At 45.2% G+C, this 24,776-nt stretch overlaps 15 non-coding genes across 15 annotated transcripts; 4 read left to right on the top strand and 11 right to left on the bottom strand.

The window, feature by feature from the left end:
* Positions 1-361: 361 nt before the first annotated feature.
* trnar-acg (transfer RNA arginine (anticodon ACG)) lies at positions 362-434 on the bottom strand. Its single transcript has one exon. It is a non-coding gene; the product is annotated as a tRNA-Arg (tRNA).
* A 568-nt stretch (positions 435-1,002) lies between these two features.
* Positions 1,003-1,074, bottom strand: trnaq-cug (transfer RNA glutamine (anticodon CUG)). Its single transcript has one exon. It is a non-coding gene; the product is annotated as a tRNA-Gln (tRNA).
* Positions 1,075-2,056: 982 nt separating this feature from the next.
* Positions 2,057-2,144, bottom strand: trnay-gua (transfer RNA tyrosine (anticodon GUA)). Its single transcript is given in 2 exon segments — positions 2,057-2,092; positions 2,108-2,144. It is a non-coding gene; the product is annotated as a tRNA-Tyr (tRNA).
* Positions 2,145-2,896: 752 nt separating this feature from the next.
* trnae-cuc (transfer RNA glutamic acid (anticodon CUC)) lies at positions 2,897-2,968 on the bottom strand. The gene has a single exon. It is a non-coding gene; the product is annotated as a tRNA-Glu (tRNA).
* Positions 2,969-3,245: 277 nt separating this feature from the next.
* On the top strand, positions 3,246-3,317 carry trnaq-uug (transfer RNA glutamine (anticodon UUG)). Its single transcript has one exon. It is a non-coding gene; the product is annotated as a tRNA-Gln (tRNA).
* A 2,948-nt stretch (positions 3,318-6,265) lies between these two features.
* trnaq-uug (transfer RNA glutamine (anticodon UUG)) lies at positions 6,266-6,337 on the bottom strand. The gene has a single exon. It is a non-coding gene; the product is annotated as a tRNA-Gln (tRNA).
* An 8,654-nt stretch (positions 6,338-14,991) lies between these two features.
* trnar-acg (transfer RNA arginine (anticodon ACG)) lies at positions 14,992-15,064 on the bottom strand. Its single transcript has one exon. It is a non-coding gene; the product is annotated as a tRNA-Arg (tRNA).
* Positions 15,065-15,632: 568 nt separating this feature from the next.
* trnaq-cug (transfer RNA glutamine (anticodon CUG)) lies at positions 15,633-15,704 on the bottom strand. The gene has a single exon. It is a non-coding gene; the product is annotated as a tRNA-Gln (tRNA).
* A 982-nt stretch (positions 15,705-16,686) lies between these two features.
* trnay-gua (transfer RNA tyrosine (anticodon GUA)) lies at positions 16,687-16,774 on the bottom strand. Its single transcript is given in 2 exon segments — positions 16,687-16,722; positions 16,738-16,774. It is a non-coding gene; the product is annotated as a tRNA-Tyr (tRNA).
* A 752-nt stretch (positions 16,775-17,526) lies between these two features.
* trnae-cuc (transfer RNA glutamic acid (anticodon CUC)) lies at positions 17,527-17,598 on the bottom strand. The gene has a single exon. It is a non-coding gene; the product is annotated as a tRNA-Glu (tRNA).
* A 277-nt stretch (positions 17,599-17,875) lies between these two features.
* trnaq-uug (transfer RNA glutamine (anticodon UUG)) lies at positions 17,876-17,947 on the top strand. Its single transcript has one exon. It is a non-coding gene; the product is annotated as a tRNA-Gln (tRNA).
* A 2,948-nt stretch (positions 17,948-20,895) lies between these two features.
* On the bottom strand, positions 20,896-20,967 carry trnaq-uug (transfer RNA glutamine (anticodon UUG)). The gene has a single exon. It is a non-coding gene; the product is annotated as a tRNA-Gln (tRNA).
* Positions 20,968-21,929: 962 nt separating this feature from the next.
* trnae-cuc (transfer RNA glutamic acid (anticodon CUC)) lies at positions 21,930-22,001 on the bottom strand. The gene has a single exon. It is a non-coding gene; the product is annotated as a tRNA-Glu (tRNA).
* A 1,221-nt stretch (positions 22,002-23,222) lies between these two features.
* Positions 23,223-23,310, top strand: trnay-gua (transfer RNA tyrosine (anticodon GUA)). The gene is given in 2 exon segments: positions 23,223-23,259; positions 23,275-23,310. It is a non-coding gene; the product is annotated as a tRNA-Tyr (tRNA).
* A 229-nt stretch (positions 23,311-23,539) lies between these two features.
* Positions 23,540-23,611, top strand: trnat-ugu (transfer RNA threonine (anticodon UGU)). Its single transcript has one exon. It is a non-coding gene; the product is annotated as a tRNA-Thr (tRNA).
* Positions 23,612-24,776: the final 1,165 nt, after the last annotated feature.

The following is a 24,776-nucleotide window of genomic DNA, read 5'->3' as shown; positions in this document are numbered from 1 at the left end:
TCCCACTGAATACAAACACCAGGTGTGTTAAAATACCGCGCACCGATTTCTGTTTGTGTGACAGATAGCTTGCAAATAAGACGAATATTTTAAAGCGGACAAAGAACGAAAATAGAACAATCGGTACTCCTGGCGGGTCTAAATTGAAAAACCATGTGAGTGACAAACCAGCACTTGCTTGGCTGAACTCCAGACCCATATCTTGGCAGCAGGGAGCGCTGTGATTGGGCGAAAACTACCTAACATGAGAGCGGACACTGTGATTGGACAATTCTTGTTAGCGATACGGGTCTTGATTGGTTATGGCTATCAACAATGAACAGATGTGCTAGTGAGCAGCCCGATGTGTTTAAAAGAAAGACGAGCCAGGCAGGAGTCGAACCTACAATCTTCTGATCCGTAGTCAGACGCGTTATCCATTGCGCCACTGGCCCCGCTGACACAGCTGCACCGCACCACAGTGAGCTCAGCGCCGCTACTAGTACGGCATCGCCCCGCTCCAACTTTTCTAACTTCGATACACGCGTTTTCTACATTTTGTCGAAATCTATGTGTAACGTTGAAACTCCGCTTGAGTTCGACATCAAAGAAAAACCGTTTTCTTCCAAAACACCATACAGCTGTCACGTATTCCAGACTTTAGTTATCTCTTTAATAAGTGTAATCTTAGGTCCTGTTGTTGTTTCACTCAGTTGAGCAGTTGGAAATATTTTTCAGTTGTGACCTTTATTATTATTCAGTTGTGACCTTTTAAACATAAATCAGAAGGACAGCCGACCCTGTTGGGCGAGCAGATCACAGATTCGGAAAAAAAAGCTTCCTTCATCACTGAAAATTACCTGAACGGCTCTGGAATCCTAAAAGCACACCTGTAATGAAGCAATGAGAGCCGAAATCAGGAGAGTATTGTACATAAGTTCAGGAAGTGATCGATTTTAACTTAACGATACATTAAAGGTTTCTTTTTTACACCGATGAAGATGTAAGAAGAACACACCTCACAGGTTCCACCGAGATTTGAACTCGGATCGCTGGATTCAGAGTCCAGAGTGCTAACCATTACACCATGGAACCGCTGTGCTACCTTCTGATGTAGCAGCTGTCCATCTGAGTCCTGCAAACTGTTCCGTCCGCTTTCAGTCTCACAGACACGTCCCAATCCCGCTTAATAATCACCGATCACTAACCATCGGGCTCCAGATACTCCCCTTCTGCGCTCTGGATCATTTGTGAGAGGAAAGAGCGCTCAAGCAGTCATGTGGAAGAGCACTTCACTGTTGTTTAACTGGATTATTTCTGTTAGTCCGATACGGTGCTTCCATCCCATTAAAAACTAAAACACTAAAGAGTTTTGTTAGAAACGGACTCACCCGAGACGCACACAAGGACCGTTGAACTCGAGTCTTTGTATCTAAATACAAGAAGAAAATCTGTTTTACACGCAAATATCATCAGCAGCATGTGAGCTCCTGAAGAGAACCAAGTTTACTTGTGGGTGGATTCTCTCATGTGGGGTCTTCCCTTGTGCTCCTGCGTCAATTGTATCAATAAAGTTTCACTTTCCGTGGGGATCGGTCTCTCAGACACGCCGGACTCGCTGTCAGCCATCTCCCTGAGTGCTAAGAGAACGATCTCCTAAAATCTGAAAAAAAATCTCAAAGCGTCTCGGTACCCATTTTGTACCAAACAGATCGTATTTTCTCTTTCTTACACACAGCAGCTCTCAGTGTCGCTGCTGTCGGTACACAAACTGTAAAAGCGTGTCGATCGCTCTCTGTCTTATTAAGATCACCGGCGCGAATCCCAGTTACCGCTGTCTTCTCTTCACACACAGTGAGAAAATCCACCGTCTCCGTTGAGTCTGTGATTATCAGCCACTCTATCAGGGGGAGTCGACACACTGGATACTTTATCTGTAAAAACGGGACGATCACACTTGAAGACAACCAACACAGGGAGCTATTGCTTCAGCCTTTATTAAGCTTTCAACCAACCTCTGAGATGCGCTATTTTCAATTTTCACGAGATTGTTAAGGAGAACAACAAAACAACGCCTTCCTTCGAGCCGGATTCGAACCAGCGACCTAAGGATTCCCAGCGATTCCCACTACAGTCCTCCGCTCTACCAACTGAGCTATCGAAGGGACGGCCAATGCTTTTTTTCTCACACGTTCAGCCTAAATTCGTGCGGTGTTCCTGGTCATTTCAATCTCACTTCGACGTCAGGTTTTTAACTCGTTTCTGCAGTCTTGTTTCAAGCGTTTCTCTGTCATTTGACTTCACGGGTACTCGAGATTTTTGTAGCAGTATGGGAAGACTCTAAAGAGAAATTGCAACACTTTACAGCGACTGGCTGGAGACAAACATTTCGTGAGTTCATTCCAATACCGCCCTGTAATTCCAATACTTTTTCTTAATGAGGCGAGCTTAAGCTTGTTAATCTTACAAGTGTAGATGAGACCGTAAATATAACTTTAGGTTAACAATGATGAGCTCTTGAACTTGATTTCGAAATTCTCATCCTATTTTCTGCTTTGTTTGCTTTATTACACGTGTGTTTTTACTATTTTAGGGTCTTCAGGTGCTTTGCTTGATGAAAGAAGTTACAATCTGACTCTCTGGTCTGCTTTAGAACTAGAAGAGAGAAGCAGTCTGGAAGATGTGAAAACGGTGTGATATTTTGGAAGAAAGCGGTTTTTCTTTGATTTCGTATTTTAAAACACAAAATGTAGAAAACACGTGTAATCAAGTTGACTACTTGAGTGCTCTTTCCACTCACAAATGACTCAGAGCGCAGGAGCGGAGTATCTGCAGCTCGAAGGTTATTTTGTGGTGATAGTTAAGAGACGTGGTTCAAGTACAGTAGGTATCTGCGTCAGGAGGGAAAAGGGGACTCTTCCCTGACCGGGAATCGAACCCGGGCCGCGGCGGTGAGAGCGCCGAATCCTAACCACTAGACCACCAGGGAGACGGTTGGCTCTCTCCCTGTGTGCGAAGAGAAGACAGCGATAACCTGGATTCGCGCCGGTGGTCTTCATAGGACACAGAGAGCGATCGACACCCTTTTACAGTCTGTGTAGCGACAGCAGCGACACTGAGAGCTGCTGTGTGTAAGAAAGTGAAAATGAGATCTATTCGATACAAAGACTTTTTTGCACAGCGAGACGTCTTGATACTCGAAGGTTTGTGGGATTATTTTTCCGTGTTTTATTTACGTTTTCAGATTTTAGACATCTACTCTCATTGGTTCCGTGGTGTAATGGTTAGCACTCTGGACTTTGAATCCAGTGATCCGAGTTCAAATCTCGGTGGAACCTCAGCAGTGTATCTTTCTTACTTCTTTGTCGGGTGAGCGTTTTGTTAATATTAAGTGTAGCAATGAAACCTTCAATGTAGCGTTAAGTTAAAATCGATCACTTCTTGAATTTATGTAGGAAACTCTCCTGATTTGAGGTTTCATTGCTTCATTACAGGTGTGCTTTTATGATTCCAGAGTCAAGTTCAGGTACTTTGCTTGATGAAAGAAGCTTTTTTTTTAAATCTGTGATCTGCTCACCCAACACGGTCTGCTGTCCTACTGAAAGAGAGAAGCAGAGTAAGGAAGATGTTCATTCTTGAGAGTTTTTGCTCAATCACAGCGCACCCTGCTGTCAAGATTCTGGCTGAGATTGTAGCCAATCATGTGCTGCTCAGTCAATTCAATTCATTTCAAGGTGCTTTGTTGGCAAGACCAATGAATAAATCAGCATTGTCAAAGTAAAACAAATACAGTTAACATGAAAAAATCCAAAGACATTTACATCTTAATTTAGACATAAGACATTTACATATAAACATATGCAGCATTTTTTGTGAGACAGACTCACTGTTCCTCAGGCTGTGACAGGAGATCACATACTGGGCTGCCAGTTCACCTGAGTTCCCTCCTCCCTCTCCCAGTAAGATTGAGACTTGTTGTGATTCTGGCAGGTGTGGGGATTCTGGGATCAGATTTCTAAATTTGGGCAGGAATGTTTGTCTAATCCTAGAATATTTGTCACAGTGCAGCAGAAAGTGCATCTCTGTCTCTGTTTCTCCCCGCTGGCAGTGGGAGCACAGCCTGTCCTCTCTGGGCAGCCAGGTCTGCCTGTGTCGCCCAGTTTCTATGGCCAGGCTGTGGTCACTGAGCCTGTACTTCTTCAGGTATCGCTTAGCATGCGAGAGGTAGCGAGATCGATGCCCGCATTCTCCAGTCTGTCTTGTATCCCCAAGCAGCGAGCATTGAAATTTCATGCTTACAAGGAAACAAAATCTAAACCAAAGCACAAAGCCAATTGAACACTTGTAATAACCCTTATATCGACAAGGAGGCTTTACTTCTATTTTCATTTGTTTTTGAATTACAAAGCTGAGGAAGCAGTCCTTGACATTCAAACACATGCAAAAAGACTATCTGATGTATTTTAACAGAAACGCCATCCTTACTTTAAAAATAACATTACACTGCCTGGCACATTCAGTTATATCCTGACACGAGACATAAAAAGTAATAATTATGGCCCACAAATTAACCGACTGATTTGATCAATTGAAGTGTTCTGATTTTAGAGCCCCCTGTAATTTTTGCTAATTAGAACAACAACAATGCTGAGCCTTCAGCACAGCTCAAAGATCAAGATCAGCTGGTCTCAAACTTTGTTCTGCAAGTTTTTTGTCGGAATAGAGCTCATAGCTGAGACGATCTCCAAATAATATATTAACTAGTCTGCAAGATACTGGCCTCCGTGTGGATGTAGTAGTTCGGGTGGGTAGCTGCGTCAGCATGCGTAGGCTGCAAAGGAACAAGTAATAGGTTTATTCCATGCTGAAAAGAGAAGAAAGAAAACACAGCGTTTCGTCCGTGGAGCCTTCTTCAGGTGTGAGAAAAACAGGGCATAAGCAAAGGTAACGTAGCAGGAGAACAAAAGCAGGGAAAGAGGAGGACAGGCACCTGACAGCGTGATTTCTCTCTTGAATGGTTACTAAATACGTTATGTGAACATGCCACCCGTAGAACTGTATATAGTTTCGCTGCTCCAGGCCTTTAGAGATTGATTGTAAGAGCGGGCAGGTAGGAGGTATGGATCCTGTGCAGGACTCAGGAGCGAGAGGGAACACCAATCCAAATCGCGAAGCAAAACGTATACCAGGAAGCAAGCAAGAAGGTCGGAAAACGAGAAAGACAACCAGAGAGCAACAACCCGAAACTCAAGACAAAGTCGAAATCGAGGGGCAGGCTAGAAGATCAAACACCGAGTGGAAACTAGCAGTGAAATAACGCGAACTCGAGGAGAACCCGCAAGAGTGAGCGGGAAGTGAGGAAAGAGGGGAACTGAAATAGTGACGGGAGTGAACGGTGATTGAGGGGGGGAGGGTATTACTCGCGGCGTGAGCGTTTGTTAAACACGGTTCGCGTGGGAATGCGAGACGGGACAGAGACGCGTGTGGAATGTGTAACATTGACGGCTTAAAGGGTGACTATAACAGATGCTGGACTTTTACATTTTGCCATATCATCGAGAACTTCTCTGTTTTCAACTCCCGAAAAAGGTACCGTAGCTGTATTTTGACAGTAACGGTTTCGAAGTTACTGCTGGTATAAACAGATGAGTGTCCCCGCGCACATTTTTAGCAGTTTCAAAATCCATGTAACTTTACAAGACGAAGAAAAATGAGAAAGACAGACTTAATATTATAAAGACTCAAAATCAAAACCATAAAGTCAACTAAGTATGGAACTCGTAAAAACACAGAACACTGAAATCGACAAACCTTTATTTACATATTATCCATTTTTTAATACGAAGCAGAAGTAGCTCCCACTGAATCCAATACCAGGTGTGTTAAAGTACCGCGCACCGATTTCTGTTTGTGTGACAGACCGCTTGCAAATAAGAATATTTTAAAGCGGACAAAGAACAAAGATAGAGCAATCGGTACTCCTGGCGCGTCTGAATTGAAAAACCATGTGAGTGACAAACCAGCACTTGTTTGGCTGAACTCCAGACCCATATCTTAGCAGCAGGGAGCGCTGTGATTGGGCGAAAACTACCTAAAATGAGAGCGGACACTGTGATTGGACAATTCATGGTAGCGAAACGGGCCTTGATTGGCTAAGACCACCAACTTTGAACAGAAGGCAATGTGCTAGTGAGCAGCCCGATGTGTTTAAAAGAATGACAAGCCAGGAAGGAGTCGAACCCACAATCTTCTGATCCGTAGTCAGAGTAAGAAGGATACCCGGCTCAGGTTCCACCGAGATTTGAACTCGGATCACTGGATTCAAAGTCCAGAGTGCTAACCATTACACCATGGAACCGCTAGCTTGTGAAAGAGCTTTAAAGATCCATAATGAGATCTTCTGCGTGTGTAATTTGTCTGCGTGAGACTCCGGTGTCTGTGTGACGTCGAAGCTCTGCTGTAGCCGCTGTGCATCTGAGCTCTACAAACGGTTCCGTCCGCTTTCAGTCTTACAGACACGTCCGCACTCCCACTTAAAAAGCACCCCTTTTCTCACACATTCAGCCCAAATTCGTGCGGTGTTCCTGGTCATTTCAATCTCACTTCGACGTCAGGTTTTTAACTCGTTTCTGCAGTCTTGTTTCAAGCGTTTCTCTGTCATTTGACCTCACGGGTACTCGACATTTTTGTAGCAGTATGGGAACACTCTTAAGAGAAATTGCAACACTTTACAGCGAGTGGCTGGAGACAAACATTTCGTGAGTTCATTCCAATACCGCCCCGTAATTCCAATACTTTTTCTTAATGAGGCGAGCTTTTTGTTAATCTTACAAGTGTAGATGAGACCGTAAATATAACTTTAGGTTAACAATGATGAGCTCTTGAACTTGAGTTCGGAATTCTCATCCTATTTTCTGCTTTGTTTTCTTTTTTACAGGTGTGTTTTTACTATTTTAGGGTCTTCAGGTGCTTTGCTTGATGAAAGAAGTTACATTCCGACTCTCTGGTCTGCTTTAGTACTAGAAGAGAGAAGCAGTCTGGAAGATGTGAAAACTATGTGATATTTTGGAAGAAAGCGGTTTTTCTTTGATATCGTAATCAAGCATAATTTCAGCTCGACACATAAACACTTTGGTTTAAAGAGACGTTATTTTAAAACACAAGATGTAGCAAACACGTGTAACCAAGTTGACTACTTGAGCGCTCTTTCCACTCACAAATGACCCAGAGCGCAGTATCTGGGGCTCGAAGGTTATTTTGTGGTGATAGTTAACAGACGTGGTTCAAGGAGGTATCTCCGTCAGGAGGGAAAAGGAGCCCTTCCCTGACCGGGAATTGAACCCGCGGCGGTGAGAGCGCCGAATCCTAACCACTAGACCACCAGGGAGACGGTCGACTCAATTCAATTCAATTCAAGGTGCTTTATTAGCATGACCGATGGGTACAATCAGTGTTGCCAAAGCAAATGAAAGTAATGATATTTACATGAAACAAAACAAAAATAGAAGTAAAATAAAATCTACAGACATTTACAACAAAGACATATTATACAATATTGACATATTCTGTAGGCGGCTGGAGCATTATTGGGAGACAGACTCACTGTTCCTCAGGCTGTGACAGGAGATCACATACTGGGCTGCCAGTTCAACTGAGTTCCCTCCTCCCTCTCCCAGTAGGATTGGGACCCGTTGTGATTCTGGCAGGTGTGGGAACTCTGGGATTATATTTCTGAATTTCGGGAAGAATGTTTCTCTAATCCCAGAGTATCTGTCACAGTGCAGTAGGAAGTGCACCTCTGTCTCTATTTCTCCCCGCTGGCAGTGGGAGCACAGCCTGTCCTCCCTGGACAGCCAGGTCTGCCTGTGTCGCCCAGTTTCTATGGCCAGGTTGTGGTCACTGAGCCTGTACTTCGTCAGGGTCTGTTTCTGTTTGTTATTTTTTATTTTGGTCAAATATTCAGCTAGTGTGTATTGTCTGTTTAAGGTTCTGTAACATTCCAGTTTATGTTGTGTTTGTGTGTGTGTGTCCCAGTGTGTGAGATATTGCTGTTTGATCTGTGCTGTGATGTGGTTGAGTCTGGGTTGTGGTGCTCTAGCAGTGCTGTCCTGAGGCTGGTTAGTGTCGGTGTGGCTCAGGGGGCTCTGTTTTGGGCTCAGCTCTTGGCTCAGCAGGGCTTTGTGGTGGTAGGAATTTTGGTCACTGTTTTTTAGGTGTAGCCAATACTTGAATATTCTTTTCTGTATGTTTATCAATAGTGGGTACTGGCCTAATTCGGCCCTGCACCCGTTGTTAGGAGTTCTTCTCTGCGCACGGAGGATGTTTCTACAGATCTCCATGTGCAGAGTTTCTGTGGGGTGTTTGTCCCATTGGGTGTAATCCTGGTCTGTGAGGGGACCCCACACTTCACTGCCGTAGAGGGCAATGGGTTGGATTACACTTTCAAATATTTGGAGCCAGATTCTTGTTGGTGGGTTGATGTTGAAGAGCCTCCTTCTTATTGCGTAGAAAGCCCTGAGTGCCTTCTCCCTCAGTGCCTTCACTGCCAGGTCAAAACTCCCGGAAGAGCTGATGGTGAGACCGAGATATGTGTAGCTGGATGTGTGCTCCAATGTGTTGTTGTTGAGTGTGAATTTGTACCTGTTTCCCTGAGGTCTGGCTTTCTTCTGGAAAACCATAACTCTGGTCTTGTCCAGATTGACTGTCAGTGCCCAGGTCTGACAGTACTGCTCCAGCAGTGCCAGGTTCTGCTGCAGCCCCTGTTCTGTGGGCGACAGCAGGACCAGGTCATCTGCGTAGAGCAGGAACTTGATTTCTGTGTCGTGTAGTGTGAGACCAGGAGCTGCAGACTGCTCCAACATTCCTGCTAATTCATTGATATAGATATTGAACAGTGTTGGGCTCAGGCTGCAGCCCTGTCTCACCCCGCGGCCTTGGGTGAAGAATTTAGTCCTTTTGTTTCCAATTTTCACTGCACATTTGCTCTCTGAATACATTGATTTAATGATGTCGTACACTTTGCCCCCTATGCCACTTTGGAGTAGTTTATAAAACAATCTCTCATGCCAAATCGAGTCAAATGCTTTTTTGAAATCGACAAAGCAGGCAAAAATTTTTCCTTTGTGTTTTTGGTGGACGTGTTTGTCTATCAGTGTGTGTAGGGTGTAAATGTGATCAGATGTGCGGTGATCTGGCAAGAAGCCAATCTGACTTTTACTCAGGACATTGTGTTCGGTAAGGAAGGCCAGTATTCGTGTATTCAGGATACTGCAGAATACCTTCCCCAGGTTACTGTTCACACAGATGCCCCGGTAGTTGCTGGGATCGAGTTTATCTCCACTCTTATAGATGGGCGTGATCAGTCCTTGGTTCCAGGCCTCGGGGAAACATCCGGCTGTCATGATGAGATTGAGGAGTTTGAGCAGGGCTTGTTGCAACTTTGGGCTGCTGTGTCTCAGCATCTCATTTATGACACCATCATGGCCACAGGCTTTGCGTGGTCTGAGGGCCTGGAGTTTGTCCAGTAGCTCCTGCTCAGTGATTGGGGAGTCTAAGGGGTTTTGGTTGTCTTTGATAGCCAATTCCAAAATTTTGAGTTTTTCATAAATGGTGTTTTGGTCTGATTGATTTGTATTTGGGAGCTTTTCATAGAGATTTTCAAAGTATGTTTGCCAGATTGTTCCATTTTGGATGGCCAATTCTTCTGGTTTTGATTTGTTTAAGTTGTTCCACTTCTCCCAGAAACAGTTCTGATTTAGTGACTCCTCAATTTCTGCAAGTTGTTTGTCTATGTATGTGTTTCTTTTCTTTTTCAGCGTGTGTTTGTAAAGTTTTACCATGTCACAGTACCTGAGTCGCAGATCTGTGTTGTGTGGTTGTCTGTGTTTTTCATTTGAGACTTTTCGTAGTGCATTTCTGATGTTTTTGCACTCCGTATCAAACCACTTTTCTTTTGCTTTTGTTTTTTGGTAGTTTTTTGATTTAGTTGTTTTTAGCTTAGATTTTGATGCTAGTTTGTGGAATAGGTGATTTAGTTTTTGTGTGGCCAAGTTGATGCCTAATTTGTTGGTTTGATACGGAGTGTTTAGGAATGTGTCCATCAGTGTCTGAATTTCGTCATCGCCCAGTGCAGTTTGGTATCTGTCCAGGCTGTCTGTGTCCCATCTGTACGCCTGGTTGAGGTCATACAGCTGGCTGGGCTGTGTCAGTGTGTCTCTGTACTGGTGTGCTCTCTTCATGTAGAGTGTGATCTGGCTGTGGTCGGAGAGGGGAGTTTGTGGCCTGACAGTGAAGGCACTGATACAGGAGGGGTCCAGGTCGGTGATGGCATAGTCCACCACACTGCTGCCCAGAGCTGAGCTGTAGGTGAACCTGCCTAGAGAGTCCCCTCTAGTCCTGCCGTTGACGATGTACAGGCCCAGCCCTTGACAGAGCTGCAGCAGCTCGCGCCCGGTGCTGTTGACCGTAGTGTCATGGCTGCACCTGTGTGAGGTGACCGGTGTGTGGTACAGAGGGGATTGTCCGAATATGTGAGTGTTTCCCTGTGTGCTGGTGAAGTCTGCCAGTGTGCCTGTTCGTGCGTTGAGGTCACCATAGAGCAGCACGTTTCCCTGGCCCTGGAAGTGACCGATCTCCGTGTGGAGACTGGGGAGAATTCCCTCACTGTAGTAGGGGGATTCTGAGGGCGGGATGTAGACAGCACACAGGAAAACCTCGTTTTCTGTACAGATGGTATTTCTTTTGATTTTAAGCCAAACTCGTGACTCTTCTTTCTTTACTAATTGTATGGAGTGACTGAGCTCCGCTCTGTACCACACAATGATCCCCCCAGAGTCTCTGCCCCGGGTGATTTGGGGTTTTTTGACAGAGGGCACCATGATCTCCTTGTAGCCTGGGGGACAGTGGGTAGCCAAGTCTCCCCGACACCATGTCTCCTGTAGGATCATGATGTCTGTCTCCTTTACATCCTTGATAAATTCAGGATCAGTGCTCTTCAGCCCAAATGCTGACGAGCCCAGACCCTGAATGTTCCACATACTTATCTTTAGAGATCTCATTGTTATCGCTTGAATTATCTTTGCAAGTTGTTATTGTTTTCTGGAACTGTATCAAATTTGTGTTGGACATTTACATCATCGACAGAAACAAGTATTGTGCTGGGTTTTTGTCTGTCGCTGTGGGTGGTGGAAGTTCAGCTCATAAGCCGGGTGCAGATGAGGTTCAGGAGCTGCCGGATTTCTCCCAGCTCCAAACCGCTCGGGACTGCTGGTCTGGCCAGGGCTGCGGCGTAGCTGTGCAGGAGGGGCTCGGTCCGGCTCTGTAGTTGTGCTGGGTGGGGAGGGGTTGTGGTTCTGGTCCGGTTCAGCTGCTGGTCTGGGTGAGGGGCATGGGGTGGGGCGCTGGTTCTGGTCCTGTTAGGTCGTTGGTCTGGGTTGGAGGGCTGTAGGGTGGTGCTGGTTCTGTTCTTTGTGGGTTGAGCTGGTCTGGGTTGGGGGTGTGGGTGCTGGGGCGTTCCTCTGGTAGTCCTCCTGTTTCTCTCTGGGGTGCTGTTCGGGTGTCTGCCCAGTGTGGTGTCTTTCAGAGTTTTTGTGAAGAGTCCAATGGTCTGTTTTTTGAGGTGTTTATGGTCGTGTAGGTGCTGTGGTCCAAGGGTGGAGTGATGGGCCAGGTAGACGATTGGGAGCAGGGCGCAGCACCGTGAGATCTCGGCATTGATTCTCTGGATGGTGTGGTGCTGCTCGTCCTGTCTCGGCAGCAGGGTGGAGATGACAATTCGGGCGCGAGGGAACTCCTGTATGGCCCTCTCTGCCACTCTCCTGATGGACTGGGCCACCTGCTCCCTCTGGGTCCTCAGGTCGTTGGTGCCGGTGTGGATGATGATGTGCTGAGGGGCTCCCAGTACCGACCTGGACAGCAGCTGCAGGGCCTTCTCTGTCGTCGGACACCAGAGCTTTGCTGTTTGTAATCCTGGGAAGAGCCTGTGCTCATCGATGTACCTCCCGTTGGAGTCGATGAGAAGGGCTACTTCCATGCGTCTGCCTCTGGTGTCCAGTCTGCTGGAGGGGCGCTGTGCTGCCGGGCGGGCGGCTGCTTGGGGGGGTGCAGTGTGTGAGGTGGAGGAGTTGGGTGGGGCCGGGTGTGTGTGTGGGTCACCCTGAGTGTTCGGCAAGGTGGATGTGCTTTTGGGCAGTGGAGTTGTGAGGGGATTTGGGGTGCCGGGGGGTGCAGTGGGTGTGGTGTTTGCTACGGTGGGGGTACTGGGTAAGTGGGAGTTGGTGGTGGGGGTTGTAGGGGTGTCAGGTTGTGTGGAGGTGGGTGTGTCTTTGCGGGTTGGGGGTGGGTGTTGTGTGTTGTGTGTTCTGGGTCTCAGGGCTGTTCTGTTGCAGTCCGGGCTGCAGTGGGAAGTAGTGAGTTTCCTCAGCTGGTCTTTGAGAGTCTTGCTTGTCCTCTCCGCGAGCTGCAGCTCCTCTCTCAGCTCTGCTACTTCCGACTGCAGCTTACTGTTGTCCTGCAGCAGCTCCTCCATCTGTGCCCTGAGCTGTTTGTTGGAGGTTTTACATTCATTCTTGTGTTTGTTAACCTCGTCTCTTAGCTGTTGTGCTGTCTGCCCCTCTGTGAGTCTCCCCAGCATCAGCTCCTTGAACTCAGTGAAGTCCAGCTCCAGAGCAGAGAGTTTCTCTCTCAGGAGGCGCACTGTGCTGTGGTCACAGGGGGGTTGGTGTGGGCTGTGTGTGTCCGGGTGGTGTGTTTCTGTGTTGCCGAGGGCTACACTCTTGCTGGGCTGTTCTGTGGCTGAGGTTGTGTTTGTGGGCTCTAAAACAGGTGGAGCTGAACTCTCCGGTGCTGTGGGCATCAGGCTGCTGGGTTTTTCTCCTGTTTCTGGGGGAGGTTTCTCCAGGTCGGCCTGTGTTTTAAGGTCTGTGAACTTTTCCTCGAAAAGCTCCAGAGCGGCCTCACTGCCCTGTATCATCACTGTACCATTGTGGTAGGTGTTGACAGTCAGGACAGTGTCTTCTACCTCGCTGTCGCCCCCTATGGAGATTTGCCTGCCTTTGCTGATGCCCCTTCTGGTGGTGTTTGTATAATTCTTACACACAGCTGTGTGCCAGGCATTCGGATGCTCAGTAAAAAAGAGCAGGTTGGTTTTTACGTGTTTTTCTCCTGCCTGGCAGTAGTCAGCAATGAGGGTCTCTGGGTTTTCTTTCATCCAGGAGTCTTTGTACTGTTTCCTGGTCTTAACGGTTTTCACGTCCTCAGGGTACTGGAGTACTGTGCTGAGGGGGCAGGGCTGCTCCAGTGGGGCTGTATTCTGCTCTGTACTCATCTTCCTCTTTTAAATACAATGGGCCCAGGTGAGAAGAGCAAACAGACGGCCTGGCTCGGGCGTTTTGAATACAATCAGCCCCCTGTTGCTTGGGAACAGGTTCTTCAACTTTGGCCTTTTGAGTGTAGTGGGCCCAAGTGGTATTTTGTTTAATTTAAACTTTAAGGTAACTTTTTCTAAAGACTTTTTAAACTTTTATCTAGCAAAGCAGTTCAATTTTTTAGAGGCCTCTTCAAGAAAGGAGAAGAAAGAACAGGGCTTACCAGGTGTTTTTCGTGTTGGTGGCTGAGTTCTTGGCTTCTCCTGATGCTGCTTCTATTTTCCCTTTCCTTCTTGTTTCACTGTGTGTGAAGAGAAGACAGCGGTAACCTGGATTCGAGCCGGTGGTCTTAATAGGACACAGAGAGCGATCGACACGCTTTTACAGTCTGTGTAGCGACAGCAGCGACACTGAGAGCTGCTGTGTGTAAGAAAGAGAAAATACGATCTGCTTGGAACAAAGACCTTGTTGCATAGCGAAACGTCTTGATACTCGAAGGTGTTTGTGGGATTATTTTTCCGTGACTTATTTTCGTTTTCACATTTTAGGAGATCATTCTCTCAGACCCGCAGGGTGATGGTTGGGAGCGAGTCCGGACGTGTCTAAGAGACCGAGCTCTTCGGTGTGAGTTTTTAGCGATTTAGAGATTGATTGTAAGAGCGGGCAGGTAGGAAGTATGGATCCTGTGCAGGACTCAGGAGCGAGAGGGAACACCAATCCACATCGCGAAGCAAAACGTATACCAGGAAGCAAGCAAGAAGGTCGGAAAACGAGAAAGACAACCAGACAGCAGCAACCAAACCTCAAAACAAGGTTGAATCATCAATGTGTGAAATTTGCTCCAAAATCCGGTTATAAAAATCGTATTAGCTTAAAAATAATGTATAAGCATGCCCCAATAACAAAACAACAGCCTTATACAATGAGGGGTTGCTGCTGGTCCATGAGGCTGCGGGTTTTCCTCTTTTACATTTTGCCATATCATCGAGAACTTCTCTGCTTTCTACTCCCGAAAAAGGCACCGTAGCTGTATTTTGACAGTAACGGTTTCGAAGTTACTGCGGGTATAAACAGATGAGTGTCCCCGCGCACATTTTTAGCACAGTTACATGGATTTTGGAACTTTACAAGACGAAGATAAATGAGAAAGCCATACTTAATATTATAAAGACTCAAAATCAAAAGCATAAAGTCAACTAAGTATGGAACTAGTAAAAACACAAAACACTGAAATCGACAAGCCTTTATTTACATGTTATCCATTTTTGAATACGAAGCAGAAGTAGCTCCCACTGAATACAAACACCAGGTGTGTTAAAATACCGCGCACCGATTTCTGTTTGTGTGACAGATAGCTTGCAAATAAGACGAATATTTTAAAGCGGACAAAGAACGAAAATAGAACAATCGGTACTCCTGGCGGGTCTAAATTGAAAAACCATGTGAGTGACAAACCAGCACTTGCTTGGCTGAACTCCAGACCCATATCTTGGCAGCAGGGAGCGCTGTGATTGGGCGAAAACTACCTAACATGAGAGCGGACACTGTGATTGGACAATTCTTGTTAGCGATACGGGTCTTGATTGGTTATGGCTATCAACAATGAACAGATGTGCTAGTGAGCAGCCCGATGTGTTTAAAAGAAAGACGAGCCAGGCAGGAGTCGAACCTACAATCTTCTGATCCGTAGTCAGACGCGTTATCCATTGCGCCACTGGCCCCGCTGACACAGCTGCACCGCACCACAGTGAGCTCAGCGCCGCTACTAGTATGGCATCGCCCCGCTCCAACTTTTCTAACTTGGATACACGCGTTTTCTACATTTTGTCGAAATCTATGTGTAACGTTGAAACTCCGCTTGAGTTCGACATCAAAGAAAAACCGTTTTCTTCCAAAACACCATACAGCTGTCACGTATTCCAGACTTTAGTTATCTCTTTAATTAGTGTAATCTTAGGTCCTGTTGTTGTTTCACTCAGTTGAGCAGTTGGAAATATTTTTCAGTTGTGACCTTTATTATTATTCAGTTGTGACCTTTTAAACATAAATCAGAAGGACAGCAGACCCTGTTGGGCGAGCAGATCACAGATTCGGAAAAAAAAGCTTCCTTCATCAATGAAAATTACCTGAACGGCTCTGGAATCCTAAAAGCACACCTGTAATGAAGCAATGAGAGCCGAAATCAGGAGAGTTTTGTACATAAGTTCAGGAAGTGATCGATTTTAACTTAACGATACATTAAAGGTTTCTTTTTTACACCGATGAAGATGTAAGAAAAACACACCTCACGGGTTCCACCGAGATTTGAACTCGGATCGCTGGATTCAGAGTCCAGAGTGCTAACCATTACACCATGGAACCGCTGTGCTACATTCTGATGTAGCAGCTGTCCATCTGAGCCCTGCAAACTGTTCCGTCCGCTTTCAGTCTCACAGACACGTCCCAATCCCGCTTAACAATCACCGATCACTAACCATCGGGCTCCAGATACTTTGCTCCTGCGCTCTGGGTCATTTGTGAGAGGAAAGAGCGCTCAAGCAGTCATGTGGAAGAGCACTTCACTGTTGTTTAACTGGATTATTTCTGTTAGTCCGATACGGTGCTTCCATCCCATTAAAAACTAAAACACTAAAGAGTTTTGTTAGAAACGGACTCACCCGAGACGCACACAAGGACCGTTGAACTCGAGTCTTTGTATCTAAATACAAGAAGAAAATCTGTTTTACACGCAAATATCATCAGCAGCATGTGAGCTCCTGAAGAGAACCAAGTTTACTTGTGGGTGGATTCTCTCATGTGGGGTCTTCCCTTGTGCTCCTGCGTCAATTGTATCAATAAAGTTTCACTTTCCGTGGGGATCGGTCTCTCAGACACGCCGGACTCGCTGTCAGCCATCTCCCTGAGTGCTAAGAGAACGATCTCCTAAAATCTGAAAAAAAATCTCAAAGCGTCTCGGTACCCATTTTGTACCAAACAGATCGTATTTCCTCTTTCTTACACACAGCAGCTCTCAGTGTCGCTGCTGTCGGTACACAAACTGTAAAAGCGTGTCGATCGCTCTCTGTCTTATTAAGATCACCGGCGCGAATCCCAGTTACCGCTGTCTTCTCTTCACACACAGTGAGAAAATCCACCGTCTCCGTTGAGTCTGTGATTATCAGCCACTCTATCAGGGGGAGTCGACACACTGGATACTTTATCTGTAAAAACGGGACGATCACACTTGAAGACAACCAACACAGGGAGCTATTGCTTCAGCCTTTATTAAGCTTTCAACCAACCTCTGAGATGCGCTATTTTCAATTTTCACGAGATTGTTAAGGAGAACAACAAAACAATGCCTTCCTTCGAGCCGGATTCGAACCAGCGACCTAAGGATTCCCAGCGATTCCCACTACAGTCCTCCGCTCTACCAACTGAGCTATCGAAGGGACGGCCAATGCTTTTTTTCTCACATGTTCAGCCTAAATTCGTGCGGTGTTCCTGATCATTTCAATCTCACTTCGACGTCAGGTTTTTAACTCGTTTCTGCAGTCTTGTTTCAAGCGTTTCTCTGTCATTTGACTTCACGGGTACTCGAAATTTTTGTAGCAGTATGGGAAGACTCTAAAGAGAAATTGCAACACTTTACAGCGACTGGCTGGAGACAAACATTTCGTGAGTTCATTCCAATACCGCCCTGTAATTCCAATACTTTTTCTTAATGAGGCGAGCTTAAGCTTGTTAATCTTACAAGTGTAGATGAGACCGTAAATATAACTTTAGGTTAACAATGATGAGCTCTTGAACTTGATTTCGAAATTCTCATCCTATTTTCTGCTTTGTTTGCTTTATTACACGTGTGTTTTTACTATTTTAGGTTCTTCAGGTGCTTTGCTTGATGAAAGAAGTTACAATCTGACTCTCTGGTCTGCTTTAGAACTAGAAGAGAGAAGCAGTCTGGAAGATGTGAAAACGGTGTGATATTTTGGAAGAAAGCGGTTTTTCTTTGATTTCGTATTTTAAAACACAAAATGTAGAAAACACGTGTAATCAAGTTGACTACTTGAGTGCTCTTTCCACTCACAAATGACTCAGAGCGCAGGAGCGGAGTATCTGCAGCTCGAAGGTTATTTTGTGGTGATAGTTAAGAGACGTGGTTCAAGTACAGTAGGTATCTGCGTCAGGAGGGAAAAGGGGACTCTTCCCTGACCGGGAATCGAACCCGGGCCGCGGCGGTGAGAGCGCCGAATCCTAACCACTAGACCACCAGGGAGACGGTTGGCTCTCTCCCTGTGTGCGAAGAGAAGACAGCGATAACCTGGATTCGCGCCGGTGGTCTTCATAGGACACAGAGAGCGATCGACACCCTTTTACAGTCTGTGTAGCGACAGCAGCGACACTGAGAGCTGCTGTGTGTAAGAAAGTGAAAATGAGATCTATTTGATACAAAGACTTTTTTGCACAGCGAGACGTCTTGATACTCGAAGGTTTGTGGGATTATTTTTCCGTGTTTTATTTACGTTTTCAGATTTTAGACATCTAATCTCATTGGTTCCGTGGTGTAATGGTTAGCACTCTGGACTTTGAATCCAGCGATCCGAGTTCAAATCTCGGTGGAACCTCAGCAGTGTATCTTTCTTACTTCTTTGTCGGGTGAGCGTTTTGTTAATATTAAGTGTAGCAATGAAACCTTCAATGTAGCGTTAAGTTAAAATCGATCACTTCTTGAATTTATGTAGGAAACTCTCCTGATTTGAGGTTTCATTGCTTCATTACAGGTGTGCTTTTATGATTCCAGAGTCAAGTTCAGGTACTTTGCTTGTTGAAAGAAGCTTTTTTTTTTAAATCTGTGATCTGCTCACCCAACACGGTCTGCTGTCCTACTGAAAGAGAGAAGCAGAGTAAGGAAGATGTTCATTCTTGAGAGTTTTTGCTCAATCACAGCGCACCCTGCTGTCAAGATTCTGGCTGAGATTGTAGCCAATCATGTGCTGCTCAGTCAATTCAATTCATTTCAAGGTGCTTTGTTGGCAAGACCAATGAATAAATCAGCATTGTCAAAGTAAAACAAATACAGTTAACATGAAAAAGTCCAAAGACATTTACATCTTAATTTAGACATAAGACATTTACATATAAACATATGCAGCATTTTTTGTGAGACAGACTCACTGTTCCTCAGGCTGTGACAGGAGATCACATACTGGGCTGCCAGTTCACCTGATTCCCTCCTCCCTCTCCCAGTAAGATTGAGACTTGTTGTGATTCTGGCAGGTGTGGGGATTCTGGGATCAGATTTCTAAATTTGGGCAGGAATGTTTGTCTAATCCTAGAATATTTGTCACAGTGCAGCAGAAAGTGCATCTCTGTCTCTGTTTCTCCCCGCTGGCAGTGGGAGCACAGCCTGTCCTCTCTGGGCAGCCAGGTCTGCCTGTGTCGCCCAGTTTCTATGGCCAGGCTGTGGTCACTGAGCCTGTACTTCTTCAGGTATCGCTTAGCATGCGAGAGGTAGCGAGATCGATGCCCGCATTCTCCAGTCTGTCTTGTATCCCCAAGCAGCGAGCATTGAAATTTCATGCTTACAAGGAAACAAAATCTAAACCAAAGCACAAAGCCAATTGAACACTTGTAATAACCCTTATATCGACAAGGAGGCTTTACTTCTATTTTCATTTGTTTTTGAATTACAAAGCTGAGGAAGCAGTCCTTGACATTCAAACACATGCAAAAAGACTATCTGATGTATTTTAACAGAAACGCCATCCTTACTTTAAAAATAACATTACACTGCCTGGCACATTCAGTTATATCCTGACACGAGACATAAAAAGTAATAATTATGGCCCACAAATTAACCGACTGATTTGATCAATTGAAGTGTTCTGATTTTAGAGCCCCCTGTAATTTTTGCTAATTAGAACAACAACAATGCTGAGCCTTCAGCACAGCTCAAAGATCAAGATCAGCTGGTCTCAAACTTTGTTCTGCAAGTTTTTTGTCGGAATAGAGCTCATAGCTGAGACGATCTCCAAATAATATATTAACTAGTCTGCAAGATACTGGCCTCCGTGTGGATGTAGTAGTTCGGGTGGGTAGCTGCGTCAGCATGCGTAGGCTGCAAAGGAACAAGTAATAGGTTTATTCCATGCTGAAAAGAGAAGAAAGAAAACACAGCGTTTCGTCCGTGGAGCCTTCTTCAGGTGTGAGAAAAACAGGGCATAAGCAAAGGTAACGTAGCAGGAGAACAAAAGCAGGGAAAGAGGAGGACAGGCACCTGACAGCGTGATTTCTCTCTTGAATGGTTACTAAATACGTTATGTGAACATGCCACCCGTAGAACTGTATATAGTTTCGCTGCTCCAGGCCTTTAGAGATTGATTGTAAGAGCGGGCAGGTAGGAGGTATGGATCCTGTGCAGGACTCAGGAGCGAGAGGGAACACCAATCCAAATCGCGAAGCAAAACGTATACCAGGAAGCAAGCAAGAAGGTCGGAAAACGAGAAAGACAACCAGAGAGCAACAACCCGAAACTCAAGACAAAGTCGAAATCGAGGGGCAGGCTAGAAGATCAAACACCGAGTGGAAACTAGCAGTGAAATAACGCGAACTCGAGGAGAACCCGCAAGAGTGAGCGGGAAGTGAGGAAAGAGGGGAACTGAAATAGTGACGGGAGTGAACGGTGATTGAGGGGGGGAGGGTATTACTCGCGGCGTGAGCGTTTGTTAAACACGGTTCGCGTGGGAATGCGAGACGGGACAGAGACGCGTGTGGAATGTGTAACATTGACGGCTTAAAGGGTGACTATAACAGATGCTGGACTTTTACATTTTGCCATATCATCGAGAACTTCTCTGTTTTCAACTCCCGAAAAAGGTACCGTAGCTGTATTTTGACAGTAACGGTTTCGAAGTTACTGCTGGTATAAACAGATGAGTGTCCCCGCGCACATTTTTAGCAGTTTCAAAATCCATGTAACTTTACAAGACGAAGAAAAATGAGAAAGACAGACTTAATATTATAAAGACTCAAAATCAAAACCATAAAGTCAACTAAGTATGGAACTCGTAAAAACACAGAACACTGAAATCGACAAACCTTTATTTACATATTATCCATTTTTTAATACGAAGCAGAAGTAGCTCCCACTGAATCCAATACCAGGTGTGTTAAAGTACCGCGCACCGATTTCTGTTTGTGTGACAGACCGCTTGCAAATAAGAATATTTTAAAGCGGACAAAGAACAAAGATAGAGCAATCGGTACTCCTGGCGCGTCTGAATTGAAAAACCATGTGAGTGACAAACCAGCACTTGTTTGGCTGAACTCCAGACCCATATCTTAGCAGCAGGGAGCGCTGTGATTGGGCGAAAACTACCTAAAATGAGAGCGGACACTGTGATTGGACAATTCATGGTAGCGAAACGGGCCTTGATTGGCTAAGACCACCAACTTTGAACAGAAGGCAATGTGCTAGTGAGCAGCCCGATGTGTTTAAAAGAATGACAAGCCAGGAAGGAGTCGAACCCACAATCTTCTGATCCGTAGTCAGAGTAAGAAGGATACCCGGCTCAGGTTCCACCGAGATTTGAACTCGGATCACTGGATTCAAAGTCCAGAGTGCTAACCATTACACCATGGAACCGCTAGCTTGTGAAAGAGCTTTAAAGATCCATAATGAGATCTTCTGCGTGTGTAATTTGTCTGCGTGAGACTCCGGTGTCTGTGTGACGTCGAAGCTCTGCTGTAGCCGCTGTGCATCTGAGCTCTACAAACGGTTCCGTCCGCTTTCAGTCTTATAGACACGTCCGCACTCCCACTTAAAAAGCACCCCTTTTCTCACACATTCAGCCCAAATTCGTGCGGTGTTCCTGGTCATTTCAATCTCACTTCGACGTCAGGTTTTTAACTCGTTTCTGCAGTCTTGTTTCAAGCGTTTCTCTGTCATTTGACCTCACGGGTACTCGACATTTTTGTAGCAGTATGGGAACACTCTTAAGAGAAATTGCAACACTTTACAGCGAGTGGCTGGAGACAAACATTTCGTGAGTTCATTCCAATACCGCCCCGTAATTCCAATACTTTTTCTTAATGAGGCGAGCTTTTTGTTAATCTTACAAGTGTAGATGAGACCGTAAATATAACTTTAGGTTAACAATGATGAGCTCTTGAACTTGAGTTCGGAATTCTCATCCTATTTTCTGCTTTGTTTTCTTTTTTACAGGTGTGTTTTTACTATTTTAGGGTCTTCAGGTGCTTTGCTTGATGAAAGAAGTTACATTCCGACTCTCTGGTCTGCTTTAGTACTAGAAGAGAGAAGCAGTCTGGAAGATGTGAAAACTATGTGATATTTTGGAAGAAAGCGGTTTTTCTTTGATATCGTAATCAAGCATAATTTCAGCTCGACACATAAACACTTTGGTTTAAAGAGACGTTATTTTAAAACACAAGATGTAGCAAACACGTGTAACCAAGTTGACTACTTGAGCGCTCTTTCCACTCACAAATGACCCAGAGCGCAGTATCTGGGGCTCGAAGGTTATTTTGTGGTGATAGTTAACAGACGTGGTTCAAGGAGGTATCTCCGTCAGGAGGGAAAAGGAGCCCTTCCCTGACCGGGAATCGAACCCGGGCCGCGGCGGTGAGAGCGCCGAATCCTAACCACTAGACCACCAGGGAGACGGTCAATTCTCTCACTGTGTGTGAAGAGAAGACAGCGGTAACTGGGATTCGCGCCGGTGATCTTAATAGGACACAGAGAGCGATCGACACGCTTTTACAGTCTGTGTAGCGACAGCAGCGACACTGAGAGCTGCTGTGTGTAAGAAAGAGAAAATACGATCTGCTTGGAACAAAGACCTTGTTGCATAGCGAAACGTCTTGATACTCGAAGGTGTTTGTGGGATTATTTTTCCGTGACTTATTTTCGTTTTCACATTTTAGGAGATCATTCTCTCAGACCCGCAGGGTGATGGTTGGGAGCGAGTCCGGACGTGTCTAAGAGACCGAGCTCTTCGGTGTGAGTTTTTAGCGATTTAGAGATTGATTGTAAGAGCGGGCAGGTAGGAAGTATGGATCCTGTGCAGGACTCAGGAGCGAGAGGGAACACCAATCCACATCGCGAAGCAAAACGTATACCAGGAAGCAAGCAAGAAGGTCTTAAAACGAGAAAGACAACCAGACAGCAGCAACCAAACCTCAAAACAAGGTTGAATCATCAATGTGTGAAATTTGCTCCAAAATCCGGTTATAAAAATCGTATTAGCTTAAAATCGTATTAGGAGATCATTCTCTCAGACCACAATTGCAGAATGGAGGATCTTATCGATTTCCTCAGGGAGAGGGACATTCCAGAGTCCACTATCGAAAAAATGAAGGAAGAAAAGGTAGTTAACAGAATGTGTTCATGTCTATTATAACTAACTCCCACTGACCTACTGTAGATATTAACAGCACTTTCAGTACTGTGAAAAGTCAGAGACTACTCTTTCGTTTATTTAATTTCCAGTCAAAACAGTCATTAAGTGCAATTACTTGATTTTTCAATGTCAGAAATTATTCCAGGAAACATATATTTAATAGAAAATTACACAAAAGCATCCACAACTAAATATAATGTCAGATCTTTAATTGATTAGTGTGTCCACCCTTTGCCTTTATTACAGCTTCCATTGTTTACAGGAGACTTTCTTTGCTTTAAAAATATCATTACACTGCCAGGCACATTCAGTTATATCTTAACACCAGACATAAAAAGTAATAATTATGGCCTACAAATTAACCGACTGATTATTGCAACATACTCCTTTTTCCAAAACCTGACTTCGAAATGCGATTGAAATGACCAGGAACACCGCACGAATTTGAGCTGAATGTGTGAGAAAAGAGTTGCTTTTCGTCCCTACGATAGCTCAGTTGGTAGAGCGGAGGACTGTAGTGGAAAAGGCTGGGAATCCTTAGGTCGCTGGTTCGAATCCGGCTCGAAGGAAGGCGCTGTTTTATTGTTCTCTGACATCGAAAATTTAAAATAGCGAATATCAGAGTTTGATCGAAAGCTCAATAAAGGCTGAAGCAAAACTTATCCGTGTTTATTGTCCTCACGTGTGAATGTCCTGTTTTTACCGTTAAAAACTCGTCACACGTCATGACAGAGAGCTGCAGTCAGTGACTGGTAATCACAGACTCTATCAAACAGCCGAAAAGATTGAGCGCTTGTCGGGGATGTAGCTCAGTGGTAGAGCGCATGCTTTGTATGTATGAGGCCCCGGTTTCAATACCCGGTATCTCCAAAAACTCTTTTGTTAAATATGATATCTACTCTTCCTACACTAGTTAAGACGCACGCTGTAGGCAGTTGTTTTTTCACGTTGCGATCCAAAGAGCCTCAAATGCCCAGTTCGACAGTAACCGAACCGGAATGAGCTCATACTCGCTCCCTGTGCTGAAACAGACTTAGCGCGTCCCCGAGCACCGTCTAGAGCTGCTGGATAGGGCTCTGCGTTCCACTGCTCCTGTCTGCCAGCAATGACTGACGAAACACTAATTGCAACAAGCAATGGGTTTATTCCATGCTGAAAGAGATGAAAAAACACAACTTTTCGGCCGTGGAGCCTTCTTCAGCAGTGAGAAAGACAGGGCAGTAAGCAAAGGTAATGTAGGAGAACAAAAGCCCGAAAAAGACTTAGGCTTGATCATTTCTCTTCATAAATCAATTGAGGTATTCGAATCGCATTTTTCCTTTTTCCATTACATTATTATGTCGGTCATAAACGTACGGTGACCCAGAAGTGCCAAACACAGAAACAAAAAAGAGTGCACAAACTAAAAATAGTACTCAGAGAAAAAATGGCAACACAAAAATGAGTGCACAATCAAAAAACAGTAACACAAAAAAGCGTCACACGTGAAAAGTGTTCAAAATGGAAATAGGTTCTCATAATAATCTGTTGTTAGGGAAGAGGGCAGCGCTGAGGGGAGAGCACGTGTTGAGCTCTTGATGAGACGTTTTTGTGAATTTTCTAAAATCTTAAAAACACCACGACAGTAGAATGTTCTGTGGAGGGCGGCCTGGTGAAAACTATTCTTTTTCCCCACATTGCGGGAAATACACAGGCTTTCTTCTTCATGAAAAACTTCTGGGAGCAATCACGCATTTCAGGTCGTTGTGCTGCTGCCGCAGCGTTATCTATAGAAATGCTGCACAATAAATAGTGTGGAAGAAGTATTTCATGTCACAGCATTTCTGTCTCATTTTTCTTTGTGTTGCCGTTTTTTGTTTGTGCACTAGCAACCCTGTCTTACGGGAAGCCGGGTATTAGAACTGGCTATAGCTGCTCACAGACGTAGCCGTGTTTTATTAACTACAACTCCCACAATGCACTGCTCGACTTCCTGACGGCGCTAACGTCACAGTCCCTATTCTGCCAGGCTGTGGTGACGTCAGCAAATCCCTCC

Source organism: Atractosteus spatula, chromosome 6 (assembly GCF_055471065.1).
Source record: "Atractosteus spatula isolate fAtrSpa1 chromosome 6, fAtrSpa1.hap1, whole genome shotgun sequence".
NCBI lineage: Eukaryota > Metazoa > Chordata > Actinopteri > Semionotiformes > Lepisosteidae > Atractosteus > Atractosteus spatula.
This window is presented reverse-complemented; position numbering and strand designations above follow the sequence as displayed.